This window comes from Pongo abelii, chromosome 23, assembly GCF_028885655.2.
Source record: "Pongo abelii isolate AG06213 chromosome 23, NHGRI_mPonAbe1-v2.0_pri, whole genome shotgun sequence".
NCBI classification, from domain to species: domain Eukaryota; kingdom Metazoa; phylum Chordata; class Mammalia; order Primates; family Hominidae; genus Pongo; species Pongo abelii.
This window is the reverse complement of record NC_085929.1, coordinates 28,076,857-28,104,132: the sequence shown is the minus strand read 5'-3', so window position 1 is coordinate 28,104,132 and position 27,276 is coordinate 28,076,857. Positions and strand designations below refer to the sequence as shown.

The window sequence follows — 27,276 nt, the reverse complement described above, 5'->3', positions numbered from 1 at the left end:
AGGGACCACTCCCATGTCCAGGGAGAATACTCAGAAAGGGCCTCTTCCCATGCTGCTCCTGCCCAGCACTAATGCAGTGCCCAAGGCCAAAGGTGGCCAAGACCAAAGCTATACTGGTCAGCCCCAGGGGGACTGCTGGATGGGAGGTCCAGGGGGACTAGGGGCTGTGTGGGGTTGATACGGAAGCTGGGGGTCCAGTCAAGGCAGGGACACTGCTGGGGGCCAGGGAGCTGGACAGCCTAAGGTTAGGGCAAGGGCTGGCTCTAGTGGCTGAACGAGCCCAGTGACTGCAGGCAGGACGGGACAGGTGAGCAGGCGGGGCAGGCGAGTATCCCAGCAACTGTCCCTCCTCTGTGGGAGGCATGAGCCACTGCTGGAGGTCCCCAAAGGGTCTGGGCTTAAGATTCCCAATCCAGCAGGTCACAGACACCTGCTCCCTGTGCCAACAGCAGCATCCTTTAAGTCTCTCTGGTCTCCTGAGACCTGCCTCTCCATGAGGAGACATGAGATGGGATGGAAAGGAGTCCTCCAGGTCCTGATTCAAAACAGCCCCCAATGCCCTTCCTGTGCCTGACCCAGACTCTAGCTGCAGCTGCAGCAGTGGGTGGTCCTGCAGACTCCCAGCCATGGAGTAGTGGCAGTGAGGGGCCACATTCTCTGGGCTCCCTGCCGCAGCCTGCCCAGGGCACCACCAAGGGCTCAAAGGCTGGGGAGCTCCAGGGAGAGGGCTGCAGGGGCTGACAGCACAGTGTCTTCTCCCCTGCACACTCAGCCCACCCACTCCGCCCCCAATGATGAACATGAAGTCTGTAGGGGTGTGGAGAAGTGTAGTGCCCTACTAAGTGGGCCGGACATTGGTGGCGGTGGCTGGCCCATTGCCTCCACGGCTTCCTGGGACAGGCACCCACCCTGCAAGGTGCCGTGTGGCTCATGCCCTGCCTTAGGGAGGGCAGGCGCAGTGGAGGTGGAGGTGGGGTATAATAAGGCCCAGACATGGAGCTGAGCCCCATCCTCTGTACTCTGGGGTAGGCACAGGGACCAAAGCATCCCTGAGGAGGGAACTGATAGGGTTCACAGCTAGGCTGGGATCAGAGGCAGACAGCCACAGGGCCTGGTAGCCCTGCCCTACCATGCCCTATGGCCCCACTGAGGCACTGTAGGGGACAGCTGTCCACCAGGCTGAGGGGCCTCAGCGGGCAGGTGCAGCAGTCACCACGCTGGCCACCAGCCTGAGCGCACAGGGCCCTCCGCCTGCAACGCCCTTTCCCACCCCCCGGAAGACAGCGGGTAGACCCCTTCTTCCCAGCCCCTCTATCACCATGGCAACACCCAGGCTTCTCCTGAGGGACAGAGCCTCTTTGTGGTGACACAAAGCTCCTTTGAAGGGAGGTGGGGTGCAGCCCCTGGGAGCCTGTGGCCAAAAGGCCCCTGTGGGGTAAAGCAGGGCCCGCCGGCCCAGCCCCCCTCCCAGGTTTCGGAGCCAAGGAAGCTGAGGTAGGAGAGCCTTGAGGTTAGGCCAGCCTGCCCCAGCTGCCCACCCACAAGGGTGTCTGGATGGATGAGCCGGGCAGCCCAGGAGGCCAGGCTGAGGCTGGGCAGAGACAGCACCGAGAAGCCTCTCTGCAGGAGCTGGGGGGTTCCCGCTTTCCCCCATTGTTTTGACAAAGAACACATTCTGCTTAGATAAGTGGAAAACAGCACTGGCAGGGGGGCTCCTGCCGGTCAGGAAATGCCCAGGATGGCTGCAGGAACAGTGCCTGGTGGGAGATGGGGGCAGGAAGTCCTCCGTGGGAGGGCAGGCAGGGGCTGTGAGACGGCAGGTCAGACAGTGGGAGGTCTGGTACCAGGTGTGCTGAGAGGACTGTCCCCGGCATCTGGGCCCCACTCAGTTTACTGTCCTCTCACTTCTCTGGCCTCAGCCTCCGTCTTCACCTACCCGCCCAGGGGACAATGTCGCCAGCCTTGCTGCAGCCACAACTCTGGGACAGGCCAGAGTTGGATAACAGGGAACCTCACCACGGCTTGGCTTATTCCAGGGCTGGGGAAATGGAACCCTGAGGATGATGTGGGTCCCTGGCACAGTGACAGCATGGCTGTCCCATCCATGCTCCAGCCCCACAGCCAGGGAGGCAGAGGAGGCCAGGCCACATTTCCCCAGACTCCCAGCCCTGGAGCCCCTCCTGTACTGGCCTGAGAGTCCCTGCCCCCACCCCCACCCCCCCACCCACTGACTGCTGCTGACCAGGCACCTGGCAGCTCCCTGCATGTGGGCACCCTGCCTAGAGGCCCTCCCCAGTTGACCTCACTCTGACCCACAGCAGCTTTGCTAACTAAGCCCCTGGGGTGGGGGGGGGTGGGGGGGGTCACTGGCCCCCCGCGGCAGCATGAGGAGGCGCTAGCCCAGGGAGAGATCCATCCTTTTGTAGGCAAATCTACCCGACTACTAGGGAGTGGGGCCAAGGGCTGCCCCCACAGGGCAGTGCCTGGGTCAGCAAGCACTTGCTGCATCCCCAATGGAGGCCCTCACCACACCCCTCCCAACCTGCCTTCCCCACTGGCATCCCACTCTCTGCTGACACCTGCAGGCACAGGGGTGGGGGTTGGGACCCTCCAGCTGCCGTGGCGGGGAGTGGCCATAGGGTGGTTGCTGTGGTGGACGTAGGCCATGTAGTTCAGAATGGATCAGAGGATGGTGTCGGTGAGAGAATTAAGTCTGGGCTGACCGCAAGGGATCAGGCCTGGGTGGCTGGAGGGAAGGGCCAGGACCCTGAGTCGAAGGGTGCAAAGGGGGTCTCTGAGGCTGGAGAGGCTGAGGGACCACTAGATGCATGAAGTTCTGGAAGAAAGGGGTTCAGGCTGGAGACAGAACCACCGGCAGCTTCAGCCTGTGAAGCCGAGAGATAAGACAGGTGCAAGCCCCAGTGCCTCCTCCAAAGGACCCTCCCCTGACCTTCTAGAACAAGGGTACAAAGTCACTTTCCCAGCCATCATCTTCCCTGCACTGGAAGGGGCAGAACCAGGACCCAGCACTGAGAGGTGAGCCTCAGGAAGGAGGCAGTGCTGCCATCCCTTGGGGACAACAGCCTGTCCCCTGAAAGTCCCAAAACCCTTGGGAAAGGTGTTCCTCACTGTACCCTTCTCCCACCCAGCACATCAGAGGAGCCAGTGGTGTGAGATCTTGACCCAGCATGAAGTAGAGCCCACCCTGTCATATGCAGGGAGGTTCCACGTCCCCTTTGGTCTGCCCTTGCCCCAGGGTCCTGTGTGGCCTCTGGCCAGCGCTGGCTGCTCCCAGGGCGCCTGGGGCACAGCCCATCCCTCCCAGAGCCTGAGCTGGACGCTGGCCTTGCCACTCCCAACCCCCTCCTCTGCTGGGAGCCAGCTCCACTCCAGAGTGCCCATGGCAACAGGCCTAGACACCAACCTCCAGCAAGTGCGCAAAGTCCTGCCTTTCATATGCAAGCAACGCAGAGGGCCAGGCAAGGGGCTGCACCACCCCATCCAGGGCAGATTCCAGGCCCTGCAGCCTCCCATCTGGCTCCCACCCCCACATACCAGGAGAGTTTCAGGACTTGACTGTGTGTCCAGTCCCCGCCACAAAGAGGTGGGAGAAGTGCTGACAGTTTGGGGCCCTCCTCAAAGCCATCTACTGGCACGTGTGCAGCCACCCACACTGCTACGGTGTGAATGCTAGTGTCCCCCAAATTCACGTTAAAACCTAATCTCCAATGTGACAGTATTAAGAGGTAGGGCTTTTAGGAGGTGATTAGTGCCCTTATATGATCAGTGTCCTTATCAAAGTGGCCCTTGGGGGCTGGTTTACCCCTTCCGCCATGAGAGGACACACAGAAAGCGCCATCTATGAACAGCCCTCACCAGACATGGAATCTGCTGGCAGCTTGATCTTGGACTTCCCAGCCTCCAGCACTGTGAAGGGTATGTTTCTGTTGTTTATAAAGGACTCTGTCTAAGGTATTTGGTGGCAGAGCGTGAATGAACTAAAACACACACAGACACACACACAAGCACACCCATGCACAGGGACCCACAGCTGACCCACAGGCACACGCACCAGCAGGCACACTCGTCCACACCCACGTGGCTGCTGCTTATCCCACCTAGAAGTCCTGACAGGCCCTTTGGGGGGTGGGGGACATCTTGGCTCCTGGTGAAGATCAGCATGCTAGGCAGACCCCATTCCTGTCTTGGACACCCGGCAAGGCAGACCCCCACCCAGATCCCTGAGGCCAGGTCAAGCCTGCCCCTAACACCACAATCTGCAGGACCCCTCTGATCCCACATGAGGTTCCTCTGAGACAGGTGGGAGTGGCTGGGCCTGCAGACCTCGAGCTTGCACAGACCCACCTGCAGGGACAAGCACACCGTACAGCAGCCTAGTGCCCAGGGAAGACCCTTCCACCATGGGAGGACTCAGGAAGCCGCTTCCCGCTGAGTCACATTTAGTGCATTTCTTAGGAAACAGCTAGTATGTGCCCGAGAAGGTTAAAGACGGTGTTCAACTCCACTGGCCACAGACCACAATGAAAAGGAGCTGCTGGCCGGGCACGATGGCTCACACCTGTAATCCCAGCATTTTGGGAGGCCAAGGCGGGCGGATCACCTGAGTTCAGGAGTTCGAGACCTGCCTGACCAACATGGAGAAACCCCATCTCTACTAAAAATACAAACAAAATTAGCTGGGCATGGTGGTGCATGCCTGTAATCCCAGCTACTCAGGACTGAGGCCGAGGCAGGAGGCAGAGGCTGCAGTGAGCCAGGATCACACCACTGTATTCCAGCCTGGGCAACAAAAGCAAAACTCTGTCAAAAAAAAAAAAAAAAAAAAAAAGTAAAGAAAGAAAGAAAGAAAGAAAAGAAAGGAAAGAAAGAAACGAAAGAAAGGAAAAAGGAAAGAAAGAAACAAAGAAAGAAAGAAAGAAAACGAGCTGTTATAAATAATGAGGATCCCATGGAGATTTAAAGAAAATCCCAGCAGAGGCAGTAAACAGCAGACTGCAGAAAACACAGTGTAAGGGTGGAGAAAGTACACTAAGACGGTCCTCCCAACCCCAGCAGCAAACAGGAGAGATGACAAGAGGATGGTGGCAGCCACAGAAGACAGAGCCCAGGGTCCCAACTTCCACATGATAGGAGTTCCCAGAGGGAGAACTACAGACAGTGCTCTTCCAACCACAGAAAAACAGCCAGAAACCACCTCAACAGGAGTACCTCCAACGGGGCTGTCGGCGTCGGGGCTGGAATCTGAGTTAGGGTGTGAGCTTTCTGTCCAGAAAAGAAGCCCAGGAAGTCATGGATGTGTCTATCTCTGGCTTTTACAATTCAGTCTCATTTCCTCTGGCTCCTAAATGCACTGTGTTCACTTTGAGGTGTAGGGAGGAGGGTGCCCAGCTCTGACCTGCAGGCTGTGCTGAAGCCTGGGCCTCTCTCTGCACCAGGCCATCTGCGGGCCTGCAGGGGCTGCATGCTGTCCCTCTGTAAATGTCAGCCTCAGCACGCTGCTGCCTGCTGCCTGGCTCCCGTCTCTCACAGCTCAGACGCTGTTTTATGATAAAAAAGAGCTGACAGCTTTGTTAAAACAAACAAACGCCTCTCCTCTTTACTTGAGATCTTTTACAAAGTTAACATCGCTCTGAAACCCCGTAAGGAAAAATTATGGTGAGGTTTCTGGATTTTCAGAGGCAGCAAACTCATCTTACCTAGAGCCCTGGACTACCCAGAGAAGTAGTTTTAAGAACCGAAAGAAGAGAAGAATTAGGGAGTCCATGAGGCCTGGATAACCCAAGGGATACTGTGCTTGCACTGCTGGGATTCAAATTTGGGGGCTGCCACCACCACAAGTTTGTGAGAAGCCCACAGCCTGCATATGAAGATTGTGTCAAGGGAATAGCAGCTGCTGATGTGTGGAATTGATTTTTTCAGCAAGAGCCTGTGATTCTGAATGCATTAAGGCAGCTCCAGTTGTCTGTAGCAGTCCTCTGTCAGCTGCCCATTGGAAGCATTTTTACTGGCTCAGGATAGGTCTGTGGACTGATGACTCCAACAGATTAGGTACAAATCCAAGAACCACAAAACAAAATCTAACCAAGCCAAACAACAACCGAACAATAAAACAGAACAAAAAAAAAAACCTCAATTTGTTTTCCTTTTCTTTGTGTAACATTAAAATAAAAAGATGGTAACAGACTACCATAAACAATTATGCATCAACAAATTAGATAACCTAGATGAAATGGAAAAATTTCCTAGAAACACACAACCTACCAAGACTGAATCATGAAGAAATAGAAAACACTGATTAGATTTACAACTAGCAACAAAACTGAATCAGTAATCAAAAAAATCTCCAGCAAAGTAAAGCCCAGGACCAGATGGCTTCACTGGTGTATTCTACCAAACATTCAAGTAATTTTAACACCAATCGTCCTCAAACTTTTCCCAAAAATAAAGAGGAAGGAACACTTCCTAATTCATTTTATGAGGTCAGCCTTACCCTAATACCAAAGCCAGGAAAAGACACTACAAGAAAAGAAAACCATAGGCCAATAACCCTTATGAATACTGAAACAAAAATTATCAAAACAAACAAACAAACAAAAAAACACTAGCAAACCAAATTCAGCTGCATTTTACAAGAATTATAAACCTAACCAAGTGGGATTTTACTCCTGGAATGCAAGGATGGTTCCATGTACAAAAATCAATCAATGTAATACACCACAGTAATAGAATAAAGGACAAAAATCACAATCATGTCAAATGATGTAGGAAAAACATTTAACAAAATTAGATAGTCTGTCATGATAAAAACACTCAAACTAGGAAAAGAAGGAAACTTTCTCAACATGATGAAAGCTATATATGAAAAGCCTGTAACATCATACTCAATGGTGAAAGACTGAAAGCTTTTCTCCTAAGATCATAAACAAGACAAAGATGGCTGTTTTGACCACTTCCATTCAACACAGTACTAGAAGTTTTAGACAGAGTAATTAGGCAAGAAAAAGAAATAAAAGACGTCCAAATTAGAAAGAAGAAAAATCATCTCTGTTCATAGACGACATAACCTTATATAAAACCGTAAAGATTCTACATGCATTTTTTAAAAACTCTATTAGATGTAAAAAATGAAATCAGCAAAGGTGCAGGATGATAAAAAATGAATACCCAGAAATCAGTTGCATTTCTATATATGAACAATGAACAACCTGAAAGGGAAATTTAAAAAACTATTCCATTTACAATACCATTAAAAAGAATAGAATACATAGTATTAAACTTAAGAAACTTAAGATCTGTACACTGAAAACTATAAAACATTACCAAGAAAAATTAAAGAAGACCTAAATCAGTGGAAAGATATCTCATGTTCATGGCTGGGAAGATTTACCACTGTTATAATGATGATACTACTGAAAGGGATCTACAGATTCAGTGCAATTCCTATTAAAATCCCAATGACGGCCAGGCATAGTAGTGCGTATCTGTAGTCCTAGCTACTCAGAGGCTGAGGCTAAAGAACTGCTTGAACCCAGGGGTTCAAGGCCGCAGTAAGCTAGGATTACACCATTGCATTCCAGCCTAGATGACAGAACAAGACCTGTCAAAAAAAAAAAAAAGAAAGAAAAAAAAAAATCCCAAAGACATTGTTTGCAGAAACAGAGAAATCTATCATAAGATTCATATTGATCTTTAAGGAGCCCAAAGAGCCAAAACAATCTGGAAGAAGAACAACGTTTAAGGACTCACACTTCCTGATTTCAAAACTTACTCTCAAAGCTATAGTAATCAAAATAGTGTAGTATTAGCATAAGGACAGACACATAGACCAAAGGAACAGAATACAGAGCCCAGAAACAAACCCTCATGAATACGGTCAAATGACCTTCAACAGAGGTGCCAAGACCATTCATTAGGGAAATGATGGTCTTTTCAACAAATGATGGAACTGGATACACACATGTAAATGAATGAACTCACACCCCTGCCTTATTACATATACAAAAATTAACTCAAAATAGATGAAAGATCTAAACATAAGACCTCAAACTATAAAACTCTTAGAAGAAAATATAGGGGAAAGTCTTCATGACACTGGATTTGGCAATGATATCTTGGATAAGACACCAAAAACACAGGCAACAGAAGTAAAAATAAATTGTACTATATCCAAATTTAAAATCTGTTCATCAAAGGACACAATCAATATAGTGAAAAAGCAACCAACAGAATGGGAGAAAAGATTTGTAAATCACATATCTGAAAAAGAATTCATACCCAGAATATGTAAAGAACTCCCAAAACTTAACAACAGCAAAAAAACAAATAACCCAATTGAACTGACATTTCTCCAAAGAAGATATATAAATGGCCAACAAGCATGTTAAAAAATTTGCTCAACATTTCTATCATTAGGGAAGTGCAAATCAAGGCTGCAATGAAATATCACCTTACACCCATTAGGATGGTAATTCTAAAAAAAAAAAAAAAAAGTGTTGGCAGGGACACGGACAAATTAAGACCCTTGTGCACTGCTGGTGGGAATGTAAGATCAGTATGGCAGTTCCTCAAAAAATTAAAAATAGAATTATCATATGGTCCAGCAATCAGAAAATTCTGCATTATGTATCTAAAAGAATTGAGGCCAGGTGTGGTGGCTCATGCCTGTAATCCCAACACTTTGGGAGGCCGAGGTGGGTGGATCACAAGGTCAGGAGATCGAGACCATCCTGGCTAACACGGTGAAACCCCGTCTCTACTAAACACACAAAAAAATTAGCTGGGCGTGGTGGCAGGCACCTGTAGTCTCAGCTACTCGTGAACCCGGGAGGTGGAGCTTGCAGTGAGCCAAGATCGTGCCACTGCACTCCAGCCTGGGTGACAAAGGGAGACTCCGTCTCAAAAAAAAAAAAAAAAAAAAAAAAAAGAATTGAAAGCACAGTCTCCAAGAGATATGTGCACAATCATATTCACAGCAGCATTATTCACAATAGCCAAAAAGGGGAAGCAACCCAAGTGTCCACAAGTGGATAAATGGATAAACAAAATGTGGTATAGATATACAATGGAATATCACGCAGCAAATTCTAACATGTGCTATTCTCACGATGCTAAGTGAAATAAGCCAGTCACAAAAAGACAGATACTGTGAGATTCTATTTATATAAGGCATCTAAAGTAGTCAAACAATAGGAAAAGTAGAAGCAATTCAAAAAAAGGGGCAAACAGGGAGTGTTCTAATGGGTACAGAGTTTCTATTTTGCAAGAATAAAAAAAAGTTCTGAAATTGGTTGCACAGCAATGTGAACAAAAAACACTACTGAATTGTACACTTGAAAATGGTTAAGATAGTAAATTTTGTTATGTGTATTATACCATAATTAAAAATTAAAATTAAAAAAGAGGCTCCCTGGCCGGGTGTGGTGGCTCACGCCTGTAATCCCAGTACTTTGGGAGGCCAAGGTGGGCGGATCACGAGGTCAGGAGATGGAGACCATCCTGGCTAACATGGTGAAAGCCCGTCTCTACTAAAAGTACAAAAAAATTAGCCGGGCATGGTGGCAGACGCCTGTAGTCCCAGCTACTTGGGAGGCTGAGGCAGGAGAACGGCGTGAACCCGGGAGGCGGAGCTTGCAGTGAGCCGAGATTGCACCACTGCACTCCAGCCTGGGCGGCAGAGCAAGACTCTGTCTCCAAAAAAAAAAAAAAAAGAGGCTCCCTCACATAATAAGTAAGAAATTGCAAATTGCATAATACCCTTTTATTTATTTATTTTTTGAGACGGAGTCTTGCCCTGTCGCCAGGCTAGAGCGCAGTGGCGCGATCTTGGCTCACTGCAACCTCCGCCTCCTGGGTTCAAGTGATTCTCCTGCCTCAGCCTCCCGAGTAGCTGGGACTACAGGCGCGTGCCACCATGCCTAGCTAATTTTTGTATTTTTAGTAGAGACAGGGTTTCACCATGTTGACCAGGATGGTCTTGATCTCTTGACCTCATAATCCGCCTGCCTCAGCCTCCCAAAGTGCTGGGATTACAAGCTGAGCCACTGCGCCTGGCCTACCCTTTTGAAATAAATAGTATATCAAAGGTAAAAATTTAAGGCTGGGTGCGGTGGCTCACACCTCTAATCCCAGCATTTTGGGAGGCCAAGGCAAGTGGATTGCTGGGCCCCAGAAGTTCGAGACCAACCTGGGCAACATGGCACAACCCTGTCTGTACAAAAAGTACAAAAATTAGCCAGGCGTGGCCAGGCGCGGTGGCTCACACCTGTAATCCCAGCACTTTGGGAGGCCGAGGCGGGTGGATCACCTGAGCTCAGGAATTCTAGACCAGCCTGGCCAACATGGTGAAACCCCGCCTCTACTAAAAATACAAAAAAAATTAGACAGACATGGTGATGGGCGCCTGTAGTCCCAGCTACTAGGGGGGCTAAGGCAGGAAGATCGCTTGAACCCAGGAGGCAGAGATTGCATTGAGCCAAGATCGTGCCACTGCACTCCAGCCTAGGCAACAGAGTGAGACTCCATCTCCAAAAAAAAAAAAAAAAAAAAAAAATTAGCCAGGCATGGTGGCGTGCACCTGTAGTCCCATCTACTTGAGAGGCTGAGGTAGAAGGATCACTGGGGCCTGGGAGGTCGAGGCTACAGTGAGCTGTAATCATGCTACTGAACTCCAGCTTGGGTGACAGAGTGAGACCCTGTCTCAAAAAATAAAAATAAAAATAAAAATTTAAGAATACAGAATTGGCTGTTTAGAAACAGTGAAAAAATATACTCCCGCATCATACCTTAAAATGTATGGGTTATAGCCAGAATTGTACTCAGAGGTAAATTAATAGCCTTAAACCATTTAATTGTCAAACAATAAAGAACGAATATGAGTAAACTAGGCCCCAAAAAAAATTCCCATTGAAATTACTAAGAAAATATGGAAGTTAAGGGAATAAAAATTGTACCTATCACTGACTACCTTTCACAAGCCAGAGAGAAATTTTCAACAGACATTGTTCAGAGAGAACAGGACTAGAAAGAGATACAGAAAATTAACCTGTGAGCCCAGGATCACACTGTCAAGTTCCCTGTTGTGCTCTCAGGCCCCTGCCTGGGTGGAGATTTACAAAAATCTAAACCTTCCCCTGCCTCTACAGCTGAAACTGACCCAAGTCGGAGACAGAAACCACCTGGGCTTCTGCTGGGTGACGGGCCAGGGCACGGGCAGCAGCCAGCACAGCACCTGACACATAGCAGGTGCTTGAATTGTTTCTGCTGCACGAAGAAAGCAAGGATGAGCAGCCAGAGAACAGTGCACTGGCCAGCAAAGCATCGTAGCTCCCGTGTGCAGACCAGCCTGAAGAATCAGAGCTGGGCCCTACACTGAAGGCAATTTGTCCAGGAAATTGAAGAAGTGTCATGAGAAGGACTGCCCTGGGACTCCAGAGGCTCAGGAGGTGCTACCTTGGTGAGGCCATCTTTGCATTTAGAGTGATCAGGGAGTGGCCCACCCTAGCACTCTGCAGAGTCCAAGGTAGGGGTGGGCAAGGAGCAAGGATGGTGGTGTCCCAGGGACTGATGATGGCTTTTATCCTAAAGGGGATGGGGAGATTCATGGGAGGAAGTCATAAACATTTGCTGAAGGAGTGGGCAAGAAAACCAGGCTCAGTGCAGGAGCTTCCAAGGCCCTGGCAGAAGGAGCCCTGACCAGTTGCAGAGGAAGGGACAGGGGACACTGCCCCACTCCTACTCAGTCACCTCCCTCGATGCCCAAGCCTGCTGTCCTCAGATCTGGGGGACACTCCTCCTGCCCTATCAAAGCGGCAGTGGCTCTGGGAGGTCATCACTATTGGTGGGTGATACAGTTTGAATATTTGTCCCTGCCCAAATCTCACACTGAAATGTAATCCCCAATGCTGGAGGTGGGGCCTGGTGGGAGATGATTGGATCATGGGGGCAGATTTCTCATGAATGGTTTCACGCCATCCCTTTGGTGCTGTCCTTGCGATAGTGAGTGAATTATCACGAGATCTGGCTGTGTAAAAGTGTGTGGCACCTCCCCTCCTCTCTCTCTCGCTCCTGTTTTCACCATGTGAAATGCCTGCTCTCGCTTCCCCTTCCACCAGGACTGGAAGCTTCCTGAGGCTTCCCTAGAAGCTGATGTTGGAGCTATGCTCCCTGTACAGCCTGCAGAACTGTGAGCCAATTAAACTTCTTTTCTTTATAAATTACCCAGTCTCAGGTACTTCTTTATAGTAACGAAAGAAGAGCCTAATACAGTGGGGGTGGAGAGGCTCCAAGTAAGCAGGGCAGGACAGGTGGGCTTAGGGTTGGAGAAGACCACCAGGAGTAAGGGGACCATGCCAGCCTACGGACTGGACCTCGAGACCCAGGGCTCCCCAAGACACAAGGCTGTCAGCCTGGGTCACTGGGTCACAGGGAGCCTCCTTCCTTGCACCACACTCTGGGGCCTGCCTACACCCACCCCCAGCAACACTGAACCTTGGAAGACCCTGGCTCTGCAAAGACAAAAGTCTGTGAACATGAAGCCTTAATTTAAAATTAACCAATGTCTCTGTTTCGAAGGTTTGGTAAATAAATGTCTGGAATTCTTTCTTCAAACACAAATAACTGAATTAGTCTCATTACAAACAATAGCTCCCTGCAGATGGGCAAATGCCATATAAATGTCACCAAAAAGCCTGGAAAATGGAGGCTGTGCTTGTCTGGGGCTGGGCTGGCTCGCTGAGCCTCAGTTTCCCCATTATAAGACCCTCCCCTCCCACATGTTCTGAGGCCCTGGAGGAAGATGGGTCTCACCCAAGTCTCTGGCCCCAATCGAGTCTGGGCTTCAGCAGGTAGAGCAGTTGGGTTGGGGGAGCTCCAGCTGAGAGGAGGTGGAACCGGGTGGGGTCCTGACCATGCCCTGTCCTCTCCAGGGCCCTAGACAGGTTGCCAGCCCTCCTGGGAGGCAATAAGACCCCACTGTCCCCAGGCAGGGGGACACAGGTGAGGCTTACAGTCTCTGCTCACTGACTGGAGGACCTGGGACCACAGCCTGCCTGCCCCAGTGTGTTCAGAAGGCCCCTCCCCAGCAAACTCGGTTCCCAGAAGGTGCCAGGTGCAGCCAGTGTGCTTAGAACATAGGCCGGATGCAGTGGCTCACGCCTGTAATCCCAGCACTTTGGGAGGCCAAGGCGAGTGGATCACCGACGTCAGGAGCTCTAGACCAGCCTGGCCAACATGGTGAAACCCCGTCTCTACCAAAAATACCAAAAATTAGGCTGGGCACAGTGGATCACACCTGTAATTCCAGCACTTTGGGAGGCCGAGGCCGGTGGATCACCTGAGGTCGGGAGTTCGAAACCAACCTGACGAACATGGTGAAACCCCGTCTCTACTAAACACACACACACACACACACACACACACACACAAATTAGCTGGGCATGGTGGCTCATGCCTGTAATCTCAGCTACCTGGGAGGCTGAGGCAGGAGAATTACTTGAACCTGGGAGGCGGAGGTTGCGGTGAGCTGAGATCGCACCATTACACTCCAGCCGGGGCAACAAGAGTGAAACTCCTTCTCAAAAAAAAAAAAAAAAAAAAAAAAAGGAAAGAAAGAAAAAATTAGCCCACTGTGGTGGCACATGCCTGTATTCTCAGCTACTCAGGAGGCTGAGACAGAAGAATCACTTGAACCTGGGAGGTGGAGGCTGCAGTGAGCTGAGATCACGCCACTGCACTCCAGCGCAGGCAACAGAGTGAGACTTTGTCTCAAAAAAAAAAAAAAAAGAACATGAGGGGTGTCATCCTTCTCCCCTCCATTCCTGGGCCCTGGCTCCAGGCCCCCAACCACCTCCTGCTGACCTCACTTCTCCTGTACCCTAACTCCTCCTGTACCCAACCCAGAACCCCATCCCAAATCTCCCTGTCCCCCACCTCCTCCCGAATCCCTCCTCTCCCTCCTCCTACTCCTCTCCGGGCTGTCAGGCCTTCTCAACAGGGTCCCCAGAGCCCCACCCTTCTCTGTGCTGGGAGACCAGGTAGCCAATGGCATGTTGCAAGGGGCACAGCTGATCCCCTCCACAGAGCCCTGGCGCCCGCACCTGCACATGGGCCTGTAACAGGAGGTGGGGGGGAACTAAGGTGCACCAGCTGTGTGCACAGGAGGGTCAGCCCTGTGTGCCATCTTCACAACCAGGATCCAGCAATGCCCTTGCTGCAGGTCCCAGAGCCCTGCCTGGGAGGTGATCATCTGCAGGAGTACTGGCATCACCAGGCACCAACCCCCACGGGGACCAGGCTTGGGTGAGAAAGGGCACAGGACTGGGGGGGAGCAGAGGCTGAGTGAGAAGCTCCCACACCTACTGTGTGAGGTGCTGGAGGCAGGATCAGTGGGGACCAGCTCCGGGCCCAGGATAGCCTGGATCCCATAGCAGACCAGGAACTGCGTCACCTCACACACCCCCGCTGGGGGATCTGGGCTCCTAATTCACAGATAAGGAGCCATGCACAGGGTAGGGGCACCTCATGGAAGGGGCGGATCCCTGAACTGTCTGTCTTCCCAGTGGGGGGTCTGTCTTCAGTGCAGGGCCCTGGGCAGGCGATGTCTGCAGAAGGTGGGAGTGGCTGTCTCTCTGGAGAGGGGTTGCTGTGGCCACTTCCTTCAGCTGCTCCCTGAGGCCTTGGTGTCCCTGGTGTCTGATCATCCCACCAAGGCTCTGCCCCCAGCACACACACATCTTCCGCCCCACCGGGACCTCAAGGTCAAGCCCAAGTTGTTCAAATACAGAAAAGCCACTCTGGACATAAAATGTTTGTTGCTGCAGCCCTGATGGTGGAGAAAAGCTAGAAACAGCCTGAATGTCCAGGATGGGAGCCGTCTCCTGAACATGCCTGGGAGAAGAGCAAGGCCCGAGGGGAAGGAGCCGGGGTGCCAGAGGAGAGGCAAGCCCAGCGCAGTGGGACACCATGGGTATGACAACAGAGGGCGCTGACAGGCAGTGCCAGGGGCACAGGACCATGGCACATATCACACTTAGAAAGCACACATCGGGGAGGGTGGCGGAGGTCAGGTGTGCTGGACTATGGACCTGCAACAGGCATGAGTTTTTGTTCCTCCTTTACTGTGTTTTCTACATTTTCTATAAACAAGCACATACTGCTTCATTATTTAAAGGGCTGGGCACGATGGCATACACCTGTAATCCCAGCACTTTGGGAGGCCAAGGCGGGCAGGTCACTTGACCAGCCTGGCCAACATGGCAAAACCCCATCTCTACTAAAAATACAAAAATTAGCCAGGTGTGGTGGCACGTGCCTGTAGTCCCAGCTACTCAGGTGGCTAAGGCACGAAAATCACCTGAACCCGGGAGGCAGAGGTTGCAGTGAGCCGAGATTGCACCACTGCACTCCAGCCTGAGCGACAGAGCGAGACTCTGTCTCAAAACAAAAAGCGGGGGTGCTGGCACTACAGTCACCTGGCCTCTGCCACTCGGTGTCTTGGCCTCTCCCTGGCTCTCAGCCTCTCAGGCACCCAGGGGAGCCTGACCCAGCAGATAAAGGAAACGTGTCTGTGGTACTGCAAAGGCCTCAACTCCAGGTCTGAGGTGGGTGGTGGAGCCTCTGAGGAGGGAGATGCTGCCTAGTGAAGGGTAGGCCTTGTTGGAGTGAGACCTCTCCACCTATGCGGTCCCTGACTGCTCAGTGGCCTGGCCTCACTTTTTTCACCTGTATACTCACTGGCCCTCCAGGCACTATGGACCCCGTGGATGGGCCCTGGGGGCACCCAGCACCTTCCCCCAGGGCACACAGCAAAAGCCCTGGGGAGGACTGGGAGGATGGGGTTGGTAGCCATCTCTGCAGCCTCATTATCTTGCAAAATGCAGAGAGCAGCAAATAAATTCAGACGTGTAAATGGCCTAATTAGAATTTCAGGAAGAGTAAAAATATTTTAAAAAGAAAAAGTTTAACTAAAGGCATATTTCAAATACTGAACTTATCAACTGCAAAATGGTCAACCTGGCAAGAGAGGCCACAGGGGAGGGGGTGTGGGGCGCCCAGCCCCCATCTTCCCCAGCCTCACACCGTATAGCTGTCCCCACGTCCTCTGCCAGGCAGGTGAGAGAAGCCTCAGGCTCCCCAAATCTGAGCTACGGTGGGGCATTCCCGCAGGAACACCCCCACTGCACTGGACCTGACTCAAAGGATGCCCTCCGCTGAGGGTCAGGCACCCAGCCTGAGTCCAGGGAGGCTTCACAAACAGCCAGAGCCAACTGCAGCCAGTGGGACAGGGGAGGCCCAAGGAGAGGCCAGAGAGGCAGGGCCAGAGAGGCAAGCCCAGGGGCCTGGGATGCTCCAGGGAGGACAGGGCTGAGGCAGGAGCTGGGGTAGACACAGGGGATGAAATGCACCAAACAGCTACCACACTGCAGCCTGTGGACAGCTCAGGAGAGCCCCTGTGCACAGCACAGCCAGAGCCCTTGCTGGTGGCCTGGGCACTGCAGGCCTCCCCAGGCTGACCCCACAGTACAACCTCACCACCAGCCATGAGTCATCCTGAACAAGGGGAGGCACAGCAGGGGTGGCTGGCCAGTCTACACCAGGCTCTCCAGCCATGAAGGTAAGGTCCTCGTGCAGCAGCCAGATCGCCGACCACCACCTGCCCACCAGCCTGAGGCTGGGACACAAAGAGGACACACATGAGCCCCTGGTCTGGCGGTGCCTCTGTCAGAGGCATGTGAACCAGAACAACTCCATCTTGAATAGGAGCTGGGTAAAATGAGGCTGAAACCTACTGGGATGCCTTCCCAGACAATTAAGGCATTCTAAGTCACAGGATGAGACAGGAAGTCGGCACAAAACACAGGTCATAAAGACCTTGCTGATAAAACAGGTTGCAGTAAATGAGCCGGCGAAAACCCACCAAAACCAAAATGGCCACGAGAGTGACCTCTGGTTGTCCTCACTGCTACACTCCCACCAGCGCCATGACAGTTTACAAATGCCATGGCAATGTCAGGAAGTTACTGTGTATAGTCTAAAAAGGGGAGGCATGAATAATCCACTCCTTGTTTAGCATATCATCAAAAAATAACCATAAAAATGGGCAACCAGCAGCCCTCAGAGCTGCTGTCTGTGGAGTAGCCATTTTTTTATTCCTCTACTTTCTTAATAAACTTGCTTTCACTTTGCACTGCGGACTTACCCTGAATTCTTTCTTGCGTGAGATCTAAGAACCCTCTCTTGGGGTTTGGATCAGGACCCCTTTCCTGTAACAACTCTGCCTCGGGTCACGAGGATACCAGAGCCCATGACCCTAGAGGATGAGGCCAGTCCTCCCAGCAGCCTGGGCAAGGGACACCCCCCTGCTTCCCCATGAGAGGCCACGTGAGCTGACATCAGGAGAGCCACACCCCTCACCACAGGCTGGCTCAGGGGCTGTGGGCCCCGGGGCCCCAGCAGCATCCCCAACCTTAGTCAGCATACAGCATCAAAAGGCCAGAGACGGCCAGGTGGCAGTGGGGGCTTCTGAGGGTCTCACCACAGTGGGGGCCCAGGCCTTATTCTCAGGAAACGGGTCCCAGGCACACCACAACCCTCGCAGGGGGAGCCAGCCTGCTCCAGCAGTGCCAGCTCACAGGGAATCCCATAGAGGTCCCAGGGAGGAGAAACCACACACACCCCCAGAGAACAATCACACACACCCCCAGAGGCACGCACAGGATACTTGGATGCCTGCCAGCAGACTGACAGCCAGAGGCCCCCCAACCCCAATCTTTACAACACCGGCAACCACAAACCCTAAGACACAAGGGCGTTGGGGCATTTCCAATTTCTAATGACAGAAGACACTAGTCAAAGTCAAGAAACAGTTCGGGCCGGGCATGTGGCTCACACCTGTAATCCCAGCACTTTGGGAGGCTGAGGTGGGAGGATCACCTGAGGTCAGGAGTTCGACACCAGCCTGGACATGGTGAAACCCTATCTCTATTAAAAAAAAAATTACAAAAATTAGCTGGTGATGGTGGCAGGCACCTGTAATCCCAGCTACTTGGGAGGTTGAGGCAGGAGAATTGCTTGAACGTGGGAGGTGAAGGTTGCAGTGAGCTGAGAATGCGCCACTGCACCCCAGTCTGGGTGACAGAGCGAGACTCCGTCTCAAAACAAACAAACAAACAAAAAGGAAACAGTTCAGATGCAGCTGTAAAAACAAAGTTAAATCCTTGCCACCCATTTATATCAGAATAAATACCAGTTGGTGCTATGGGCTGAACGTGTCCCCCAAAGTTCACATGTTGGAAACTTAATTCCCAATGTAACAGTGTTGAAGGTAGGACCTCTAAGAGGTGTTTAGGTCACAAGGGCTCTGCCACATGAATGGATTAATTCCGTTACTGTGGGAGTGGATTTGTTACCTCGGGAGCAGGTTACTGATAAAAGGATGGGTTCCGCCTCCTTCAGCGCTCTCTCACGTGTGCTCCTGCCCTTCTGCCACCTCCTGGGGGACGCAGTGACAAAGAAGGCCCTCGCCAGATGTGGCCCCTCAATCCTGGACTTCCCTGTCTCCAGAATTGTTAGAAATAAGTCTTTGTTTTTCAGAAATCAGCCAGTCTCAGGTATTCTGATACAGCAGCACAAAATAGACTAAGACAGACAGATTAAATTCTGTGTACAAAACTAAAGTAAAAATACCTTCTAGAAGAAAAGACAGGTGCATCTTTATCTGGCTACATGCTAGGGAGAGCTGACTACACAGAGAGACGGAATATCTAAAAATGGGGAAAAATCCAACAGACTTCACCACAAAATATGAAACATTTTTGACATCAAAATGATCATAAACAAAAACTAAAAGAGTGAGAAAAATGTACAGCAGGCAGAAAGAGGAGTGAAGAATTAATATCTTTAATATACAAAGACTCATACAATGGCTGAGAAACACATCAAAACCCAAGAGAAAGCCTGTCACGGGGGCCAGGCGGCCACAGGAGACGAAGCCGCAACCCCCTGCAGGCACACGGCGGCTGATGGAGGAGGCCAGGCTGGTGCTGGTCTCTGAGAGGACACCACTGCTGGCCAGCTATGGGAAAGGGCAGGGCATGTGTGTCCCCGCCAGCCCTTCTCACTCAGGCCTGGTCTCAGCGTGCACCACCCCATCACACCCTCCCAGCTCCCCCTCCTAAGGGAATCATGCTACTCATCACCATCTTGTAACCCCACAGTTGGCCACTGGTTTCTCTGTGTGTTGTGGATCTCCTCAACCAGGCTGGGAGCTCCTCAGGGGCAGGGCTGGGCCTGATGTGCCCATGATGCCCAGGACCCAGCATGAGGCTGGGTGAGTGGGTGCTGAGTGTGGTGACACATAGGTGTTTACATCAGCCCCTGTCCCAGCTGAGCCCTGAGGCTCCCTCCCCAGCTCCCTCCCACTGTGGACAGGACCACACCCCAGAGCCCAGCAGAGCAGGCAGCCACAAGCCAGGGCCCAGGTTGCCCAGGCCAGAGCAGAGATGGCACAAATGCCATCACCCATCGCACCAGTGCCCAGGGCAGACACGAAAAACCAATCACCACAGCAGACAAGAATAAACAATCACCACATTCCAGATGGGCAGGACAGGAAATGGGGAAAGGCAGAGAAAGAGGTACAGAGAGGGCCACAGAGAAACACAGAGAAGACCAAGAACTGGAGGGGGGAGGGAAAAGAAGGGACAAGAAAGGAGCAAGCAACAGAAGAGAGAGTGAGCAAGTGTGCCTGGGCAGCCTCGGACCTGCCCAGCCAACCACCCTCCTGCAGACCCTGTTACCAGGGCTGTCGTTTGGCATCTGGCTGACCTGGCCTCCCTGAAGTGTGGTAACCTACGAGGAGTTAAGGGCAGTGGGAGAGCCCCTCCTGCCACCCTGAGACGCCGTCACCTGTGCCACAAGCAAGCCAAGTACCCTGCCTGAGCCTCTTTGTCCCAACCCAGAAGACCCCGCATGGCCAAATGGCCTGAGCAGTGACATTCTTGGCCAGACACTGGTCCTCCCACACAGCCAGGCGGCAGCAGACCCAGCTCCCACTAGGCTGGCCCAGCCGGCAGCTTTCCACACCCAAGGACTTGGGAACAGGCAAGAAGTCAGTCATCCTGTCCCTCCCGTCTGTCCCAGAGCCCTCAGCCCAGGTCACTCAGGCATCCGGAGGCCATGGCCTTCTCCCTACCACTTAGGCACAGCACTGGCTGGGCCATGCCTCCACACTGGGCACTAAGTGTCACTGAGAAACCACAGGGCTGTCAGCCATGCCTCCCACAGAGACTGCTTTTTGGGGGGACAGGCAGATGGCCAGGGTAGGGACTGGAGGAACAAGAATGGCCAGGAGCCATTCTTTTAAGCCATCACCCACTCTGCTGAACAGCACCCATCGCGGCAAAACTCTGGCAGCGTGGATGTGAGCAGGGCATGCCTTACCACCCTTCAGAGGGTCCTGGGGGACATGGACCACTCAGCCTCCAACCCTGCCATGCTTCCCGGGCACTATGCCTCAGTCCCACTGGAGCTAGCAGCCAGGATAAGCAGAGGAATCCCAAACACAGATAACATCCGAGGCCACGGGCCAGTACACATGGCCTACGGCTGTGATCAGAGCACGTTCAGACTGTTCAGTTATGGGCTGTCTGCAGCCATTTTCATCCTACAATGGCAGGGCACTGCAGCTGTGACAGAGACCATAAGGCCTGCAAAATTGAATTACTTACTATCTGACCCTTTCAAACAAAGTTTTGTGTGCCTGGCCTCCAGGACTATCCTCTGTCCCTGTGGCTGCAGTCTCTGGGGGGGAAGTGAATGGCCTGGCCCAGCAGGCTGTGCCAATACTGGATGCCACTGCGGCTGGCATCCTAGCTCAGGCAGGTGAAGAGCAGACCCAGTGAATGTCCAAACCAACACTGACCAGCAACCTTGTCAGCCATCCCCAAACAGGCTTATCCCTAAAGCCAGACATCAAACCAGTGGTTGCTGTCCATATTCAGGCCAGTAACAAACCGAAGCTGGTGGCAGGAGGCCCTCACATCCACCCTGTCCAGCCCAGGGGCTGTGCCTACCCAGGGTGAGAAGGACCAGGAGCACACAGTGTCCAGGGCCAGTCCATCCCTGTCACCCTCACCCGCCAGGCCCACCAGAATACTCTGGTGTCCTATGTGGGAGAGGATGTCCCCAAGCTAAACCCAGGCCACTCACCTGTCTTGAGGGGAGATCAGCATGTCCCAATGCCCACCCTGCGGGCTCTGGCTCCTGCAGGGAAACCAGAGGGCACGAGTGAGGTCAATCCAGCTGGGTAGGTCCCTGCTGGATAAAGGTACACGAGCCCAGACCATCCTCTAAGCAAGACCTTGTCATGCCTGACCTGAAGGTCATCCCATGGTGCTCCTGACTCATAACCACACACTCATGTGTACCTTCTTGTCCCCACGTGTCCAAGACTGCAGTTGACACTGGGCTGCCAGGGTTCCTTGTCAGCATTTCTAATGCTGTTGCCCATCCTTCAGAAACTTGATCCTTCAGAGATGTGGACTGATAATGATGTCTTCCCCATCACACACAGCACATAGTACTCCCACCCCAGGGTAGCCAGGCTCAGGGTCCTGCTGGCCCACGCAGGTGCTCACAGCCCCATAAGGCATCTGCTCCACCTCCCTAGAGTCCGCTCCCGCCTTGTGGGCCAGGCCGTGTGCCTCTCCTGAGATTCCCTGAGGCCAACATAGATCCTGGGCCCTCCCAGGCAGGCAGCTGCCCCCAACAGTCTCCAGTACAGGGAAGGCGGGGAAGCAGGTAGGTTCCTGGCCCTGGAGCTGTGGCCAGGTGTGAATAACCATTTGTCTGGGACGCGGGACCTGGCACTCAAGCCTGGGGAGCTCAGGCTTATGGGCTGGAGCAGGAGACAAGGGGGTGCCTGTGCTCACACAGCTTTCAGCCTTCCTCAGGGGAGGACCCTGCGGCTTCCTGTCTCAGCTAATGGCCCCGGGGACACATTCCCTCTCGTTATATCTAGGCCTGGGGATATTGCCAGAGTGTTCATGGCGTAAAAATGAAAAACAGGACACCACAGACAGACACAGAAGGGCTGGGCCTCGGATGGGAGGCTGTCTCTGGGGGACATGGGTAATGAGAGCTCTCTCCCCCAGCTCTACGGTGTTTTCTAGATTGTTCCGAGGCCCTGCCCAATAGTCCTTTGTGGTCATGGTCCATTCTGGTGCCCCAACAGTGTGTCTCCCTGTCTCACAACAGCCTCTTCATCATGGGAAGGGGTCCAAGTGAGGGTGGGTGACTGGCTATGCCTCAGGGTGGGATCATGGGGGGTGGGATGCAGGGCCTGAGGCAGGGAAGAACCGGGGACCAAGCCAGGCACATGTGCATAAGCATGTGTGTGCATGTAAATATGAGTGTGTGTGTGTGCCTGAGATGGGCAGGCCCAGTTGGGAGCCCACCCACCAGCACTGCGCCCCCAGGAAGGGGAGATGCTGCTCCTACTCCAAGGTCTGAGGCTTAGGAACCAACTTTTGCTCTGAGTGTGACATTTCTAGGAAACCTCTGGTTTTAGCTTAAGTGTTCACATAAGTTTTGTACCACAGAGAACCATGTGACTTTTTTTTTTTTATCCCTGATAAGCACCAGCCTCTCCCCAGGAGTCACCATGTGCCACAGACCCGAGACACACTGGCTGTGAGCCATCATCTCACTGACTCTACCAGGTGCCTCAGGTCGGCTATATACCCCATTTTACACATGGAGAAACTGGGTCCAGGCCAGACAGGGGCTGGGCCAGGATTTAACTCAGGTCTTCCTGCCTCCAGGGCCTCCCAAAGTCCCCCCCCCCCCCCACCCAGTTGGGGAAGTGTGGCCAAAGGAGAACATGGGTCCTTCCTCATGGGCCTCCCACCTCACGGGGGTCCAGCCAGGCCAAGAACCTGCAACCATATGGTAGAGCCAATAGGAGACCCTGGGAAGGGGTCCAAGTGAGGCATTGGAGAGGGTTTCCCCCAGGAGATGGGTGGGAGCAGAGAACAGCAGCACCGCAGGAGGCTGGGTAGCAGGAGCAGCCAGAGCTGCGGGTATCCTTCCTAAGGGTGCACTAGTCACAGCAGCATCGTACAGGCAGGGGCAGAGCAGAGCATCTGTGGCCAACCTAAGGGAGCTCTGGGCAGTGGACGGACAGAGGGACGACAGACAGGACAGTGATGTGAAGGCAGAACTAGTGATAGGATCATATGGGAAGGTGGGGAGGTGCTCACCTTGGGGAGCCCCCCTGAGTACCACTTCAAAGCTGCTCTGCAGGCTCTGGGGTCACCCGCCTGGCCAAGGACCCAGTACCAACCACCTCAAAGCCGGGGAACGACCACGCCCTTTACTGGGCCCTTTTCCCAGTGAGGATGGCCTGGGCCTACCCATGCCATGGGCCCTCCTACACTGGGGTTCCCCACCAAACTGTCCAGACCCGGTGGCTGGCCATGGGGCTCTGTCAGCCCCTGGCTATACCCCACTGATGCCCTAGGAAGCCCTGTGGTTCTGGCACAGTATCCATGGTCCAACCAGAGGGCTGACAGGTCTCACACTGGGGCATGAGCCTGGCCCAGGCCACACAGTCAGATTAGCAAACTACAGCCCTTTGGATAGCTGATGGCACAGGGCAGCTCCCATGGGTACACACTGGGCCCAGAACTGGGATGGAGGATGCAGCCTGGGCTGGGTAGGCAGTGAGGGGCCGAGGTGAGCTCGCTCTGCACTCCCTGCAGTGTGGCCTCAGCAGGCCACCCTCTCCTCAAGTCTCTTCGCTTCCTGCTCTGTGAGCGGGAGGTGACACTGACTGCAGGTAGCTGAGAACATGCCCTGGCAACAGCCAACGCAGGCAGGTGCATGGAGTGCCCCGTGGCCACTGGACAGGGAAGGTCCGTGCTGCTCACTGACAATGGTGTCCACTACAGCAAAACCGAGTGTTCTCCTAGGCCTGCTGCCTCTCTGGGCACATAGTGAGAATATGCCCACTTCTGCTGTGGACACTGAGGCACAGCCCACACCTGGGAAGGCCTGGGAGGCCCCTGGGCACCCACTTGAAGAACACTGCACTTTTGGGGCTATGCAGACACAGGGCTAGTCCTTCACTGTCCCTGCTGAGCCTGTGTGTGGTCACCCACCATCTGGCCTTCAGGCCTCCTTCTGCCTGCACCAAGCATGTGGGGGGCACTGAGGGATCTTGCTTGGCTAATTTCTGACTCCACGCCCTCAATAGGCAGCTCAGAGGCCGAGCTCCGGTCATCCAAGCCAGGTGTCTGGGGAAGGGTCCTGGTCTGCCGCAGGAAGCTGGGTGGAGCCGGTCTTGCCTGCCGTGGCGGTCCCAGCTGCCCTCTGGTGGCCATGCTCAGCTCCCCGTTGCTCTGCCAGAGGCGGCAGCCCCTCAATCAGCAGGGGCAGTGGGAAGGGCCTGTGCATAACTGGTTATGGAGTGGGGGGATCTCTGTGGCCTCAGGCACCCACCAGCTCTGGGTCATCTTCCCGACCTGAAATAGGCCAAGATGTGAAGCCCCTGAGCCAGGAAAGCCTACCAAGGGATCCCTGATCCCATGTCTCCTCAGAGTGACCCAAGACTTCATCTTGGGTTTTTCTGTTTGTTTTTTTGTGTGTGTTTTTTTTTTTTCTTTTTTTGAGACGGAGTCTCGCCCTGTCACCCAGGCCAGAGTGCGATGGCACAATCTTGGCTCACTGCAACCTCTGCCTCCCAGGTTCAGGCAACCCTCCTGCCTCAGTCTCCCCAGCAGCTGAGATTACGGGCGTATGCCACCAGGCCCAGCTAATTTGTTTTGTATTTTTAGTAGAAACAGGGTTTCACCATGTTGGCCAGGCTGGTCTCAAACTCCTGACCTCAAGTGATCTGTCTGCCTGCCTCGGCCTCCCAAAGTGCTGGGATTACAGGCGTGAGCCAGCGTGACCAGCCCATCCCAGTTGTTTTTTTTGTTTGTTTGTTTTTGTTTTTTGGAGACAGAGTCTCGCTCTATCACCCGGGCTGGAGTGCAGTGGTGTGATCTCGGTCACTGCAACCCTCACCTCCCCGGTTCAAGAGATTCTCCTGCCTCAGCCTCTCGAGTAGCTGGGACTACAGGCGCATGCCACCGTGTCCGGCTAATTTTTGTATTTTTAGTAGAGACAGGGTTTTGCCATGTTGGCCAAGCTAGTGTCAAACTCCTGACCTCTGGTGATCCACCTGCCTTGGCCTCCCAAAGTGCTGGGATTACAGGCGTGAGCCACTGCGCCCGGCCTCATCCTGGTCTCAATTGAAGCTGGTGGCAAAAGAACAGATGCCTCCCCATGACTAAGCCACCATCAGGGAAGTCCCCAGGACCCCCAAGGCCCACCTGGTGCTCTGCAGTGCTGTCCCTGGACCCCCACCCTCGATTCCTGGCCCTATCTACAGAGTGGGCCCTGACTCCCTATCCCAGCTCTACCCTGTCACTTTCTCTGCCAGGGCCAGGCGGGGAGCACGACAGATGGGCTGGACACAGGGTGGCGCCTGCCATCCGTGCGCAGAGCTCCCTGCTCCACCCAGAGACTGGGGATCCTGCTGCTCCTGCTCCTTCTGTCCTCACTCAGAACAGCCTCATGCTCCCCCAGGTCAGACTCCTGGGGTGAAGGAGCACAGTGAACTCACCCTGAATCCCTATGTAGCACAAACAGGAGGAGGGGTGCTACCTTACCCTCACAGAGCCACAGAGATGCAGAGGGCCCCGGGACTGGGAGGAGACTGTAGGGCCACCTCTGGAGGGGGTGCCAGAGCAAACATGGGAGCCAAGCAGCCCAGATGTGGTGGGTGGGGAGGCTCAAATTTAGCAGGACTGAGGGTCAGAACTTGTTCTCCCAGGAGGGACCTTGGTCAGGAGGTCCTTGAGTTTATGCTGAAAAGCCTGACAGGGCAGCTCAGCCAAGAGCTGGGCAGGGGCTGGCTTGGCTGTGCTCAACTACCCTCTCAGCTGGGACTTGAATCCCTTAGCGAATGTTCTGTGCCCAGTCCTCTACTGGGCCCTGGTGGACCCCAGAATGGGGGTAGGGTGGGGTCAGGGGACAGCTGGGAGCAGACATTGCGGATAGGATGGGGCAAGACTGGGGGAAATGCCTTCCCAGACACGCCGTGGCTCACACTGTGGCCTGATCTAAGGCCTGGATCACCTGCTCAGGAACTGACCAGCCACCGACATGGCACACCGGGCAAGAGAGCGCTGACTGCCCCCTGCATTCAGCACCATCCCAGCTCCAATACAGTGAGTACAAGATAGGTAACACCCGCCTTGTTTGGACCAGACCTCTAACCACCGCCCAGATCCCAGAGTAAAGGCAGATAAGGCAGTAGTAAGGAAGTAGGAAGAAGTAAAGGCAGCTACCCCAGAGAAGCTAAGGTCGGGAGAGGTGGAAGCTCCCACTGCACCCCACTGGCCCATACCATAGGGGAGGTTTCCCCCACAGCAGCGTGGGTACCCACCTGAGGTTATTAAACAGCAGCATTAAGAGCCTACTCTTAAAAATACCCACGGGGCACCTTTCTTTTCCTTATTTCTAAATATGCCTGGGTGTAGGGAAAGGGAGCTGAAGTCCTTTAGTTCCATTTTAAGTATGTTACATTACACATAGCTAAGAAACGGTGAAATATTGTAAGCAGCCTATATTTAATTATTTAAAAATTAAAATAGGCTGGAGCTCTCAGGCCACCTGCCCAGGGAGACTCCCCAACAAACCGAGCAGAGGCTCCCTCAGAGTGGAGAAGACATGTCTCTGCACGGGCCCCGACGGGGCGCAGGGCGGCGTGGGGAGGGGGACCCAGGCCGGGGGTCCGGGTGGCGTGCCCTCTTTCACCCCCGAGGCGGCAGGAGCAGCGCGGCGCGAGGACACCTCCGGGCCGTCGGTGCCCCTGCGCTTCCCGGCGGCGCGCTGCCCCAGGAAAGTTCCCGGCCTGCCGCCCCTCGGGCCGTTGGAAAGTTTCCGTGGCTGCAGGGCCCTGGCAGCTGGGCACCAAGCGTCGCGCGGGGCGGACACGGCTGCGGGGTCGGGCCGCGCTCAGCTGGAGCGCTCAGCGCAAGGCGCCCGGCCGGGTCGGGTAGGGCCCCGAGACCGCGCACAAAGAGACCCGCCCCCGCCGGCCCGGGGTCTCGGGCGCCGCAGAGCGGGCGGACAAGACGCGGGTGGGGCGGAGATTGGCTCCGACGCCCGGCGGGATAGGACCCTGTCCGGACCGCTGCCCGGAACGCGTCC

General features: G+C 53.6%; 1 protein-coding gene and 1 long non-coding RNA gene across 9 annotated transcripts in view; one reads left to right on the top strand and one right to left on the bottom strand.

The window, feature by feature from the left end:
• The window catches only part of ARVCF (ARVCF delta catenin family member), a 59,608-nt gene that overhangs the window by 32,076 nt on the left and 256 nt on the right, over positions 1 to 27,276 (bottom strand). For 7 of the 8 annotated variants that reach the window (XM_024240237.3, XM_054543657.2, XM_054543667.2 and 4 more), the window contains exon 2: positions 21,226 to 21,279. The exons of the other annotated variant lie outside the window; for it this stretch is intronic. The gene's annotated coding sequence lies outside the window, so the exon portion shown is untranslated. The remainder of the gene's footprint in view (positions 1 to 21,225; positions 21,280 to 27,276) is intronic. 8 annotated transcript variants of the gene reach the window in all.
• Positions 1,335 to 8,533, top strand: LOC134761196 (uncharacterized). The gene is made up of 2 exons (XR_010139494.1): positions 1,335 to 1,494; positions 2,958 to 8,533. It is a non-coding gene; the product is annotated as an uncharacterized LOC134761196 (long non-coding RNA).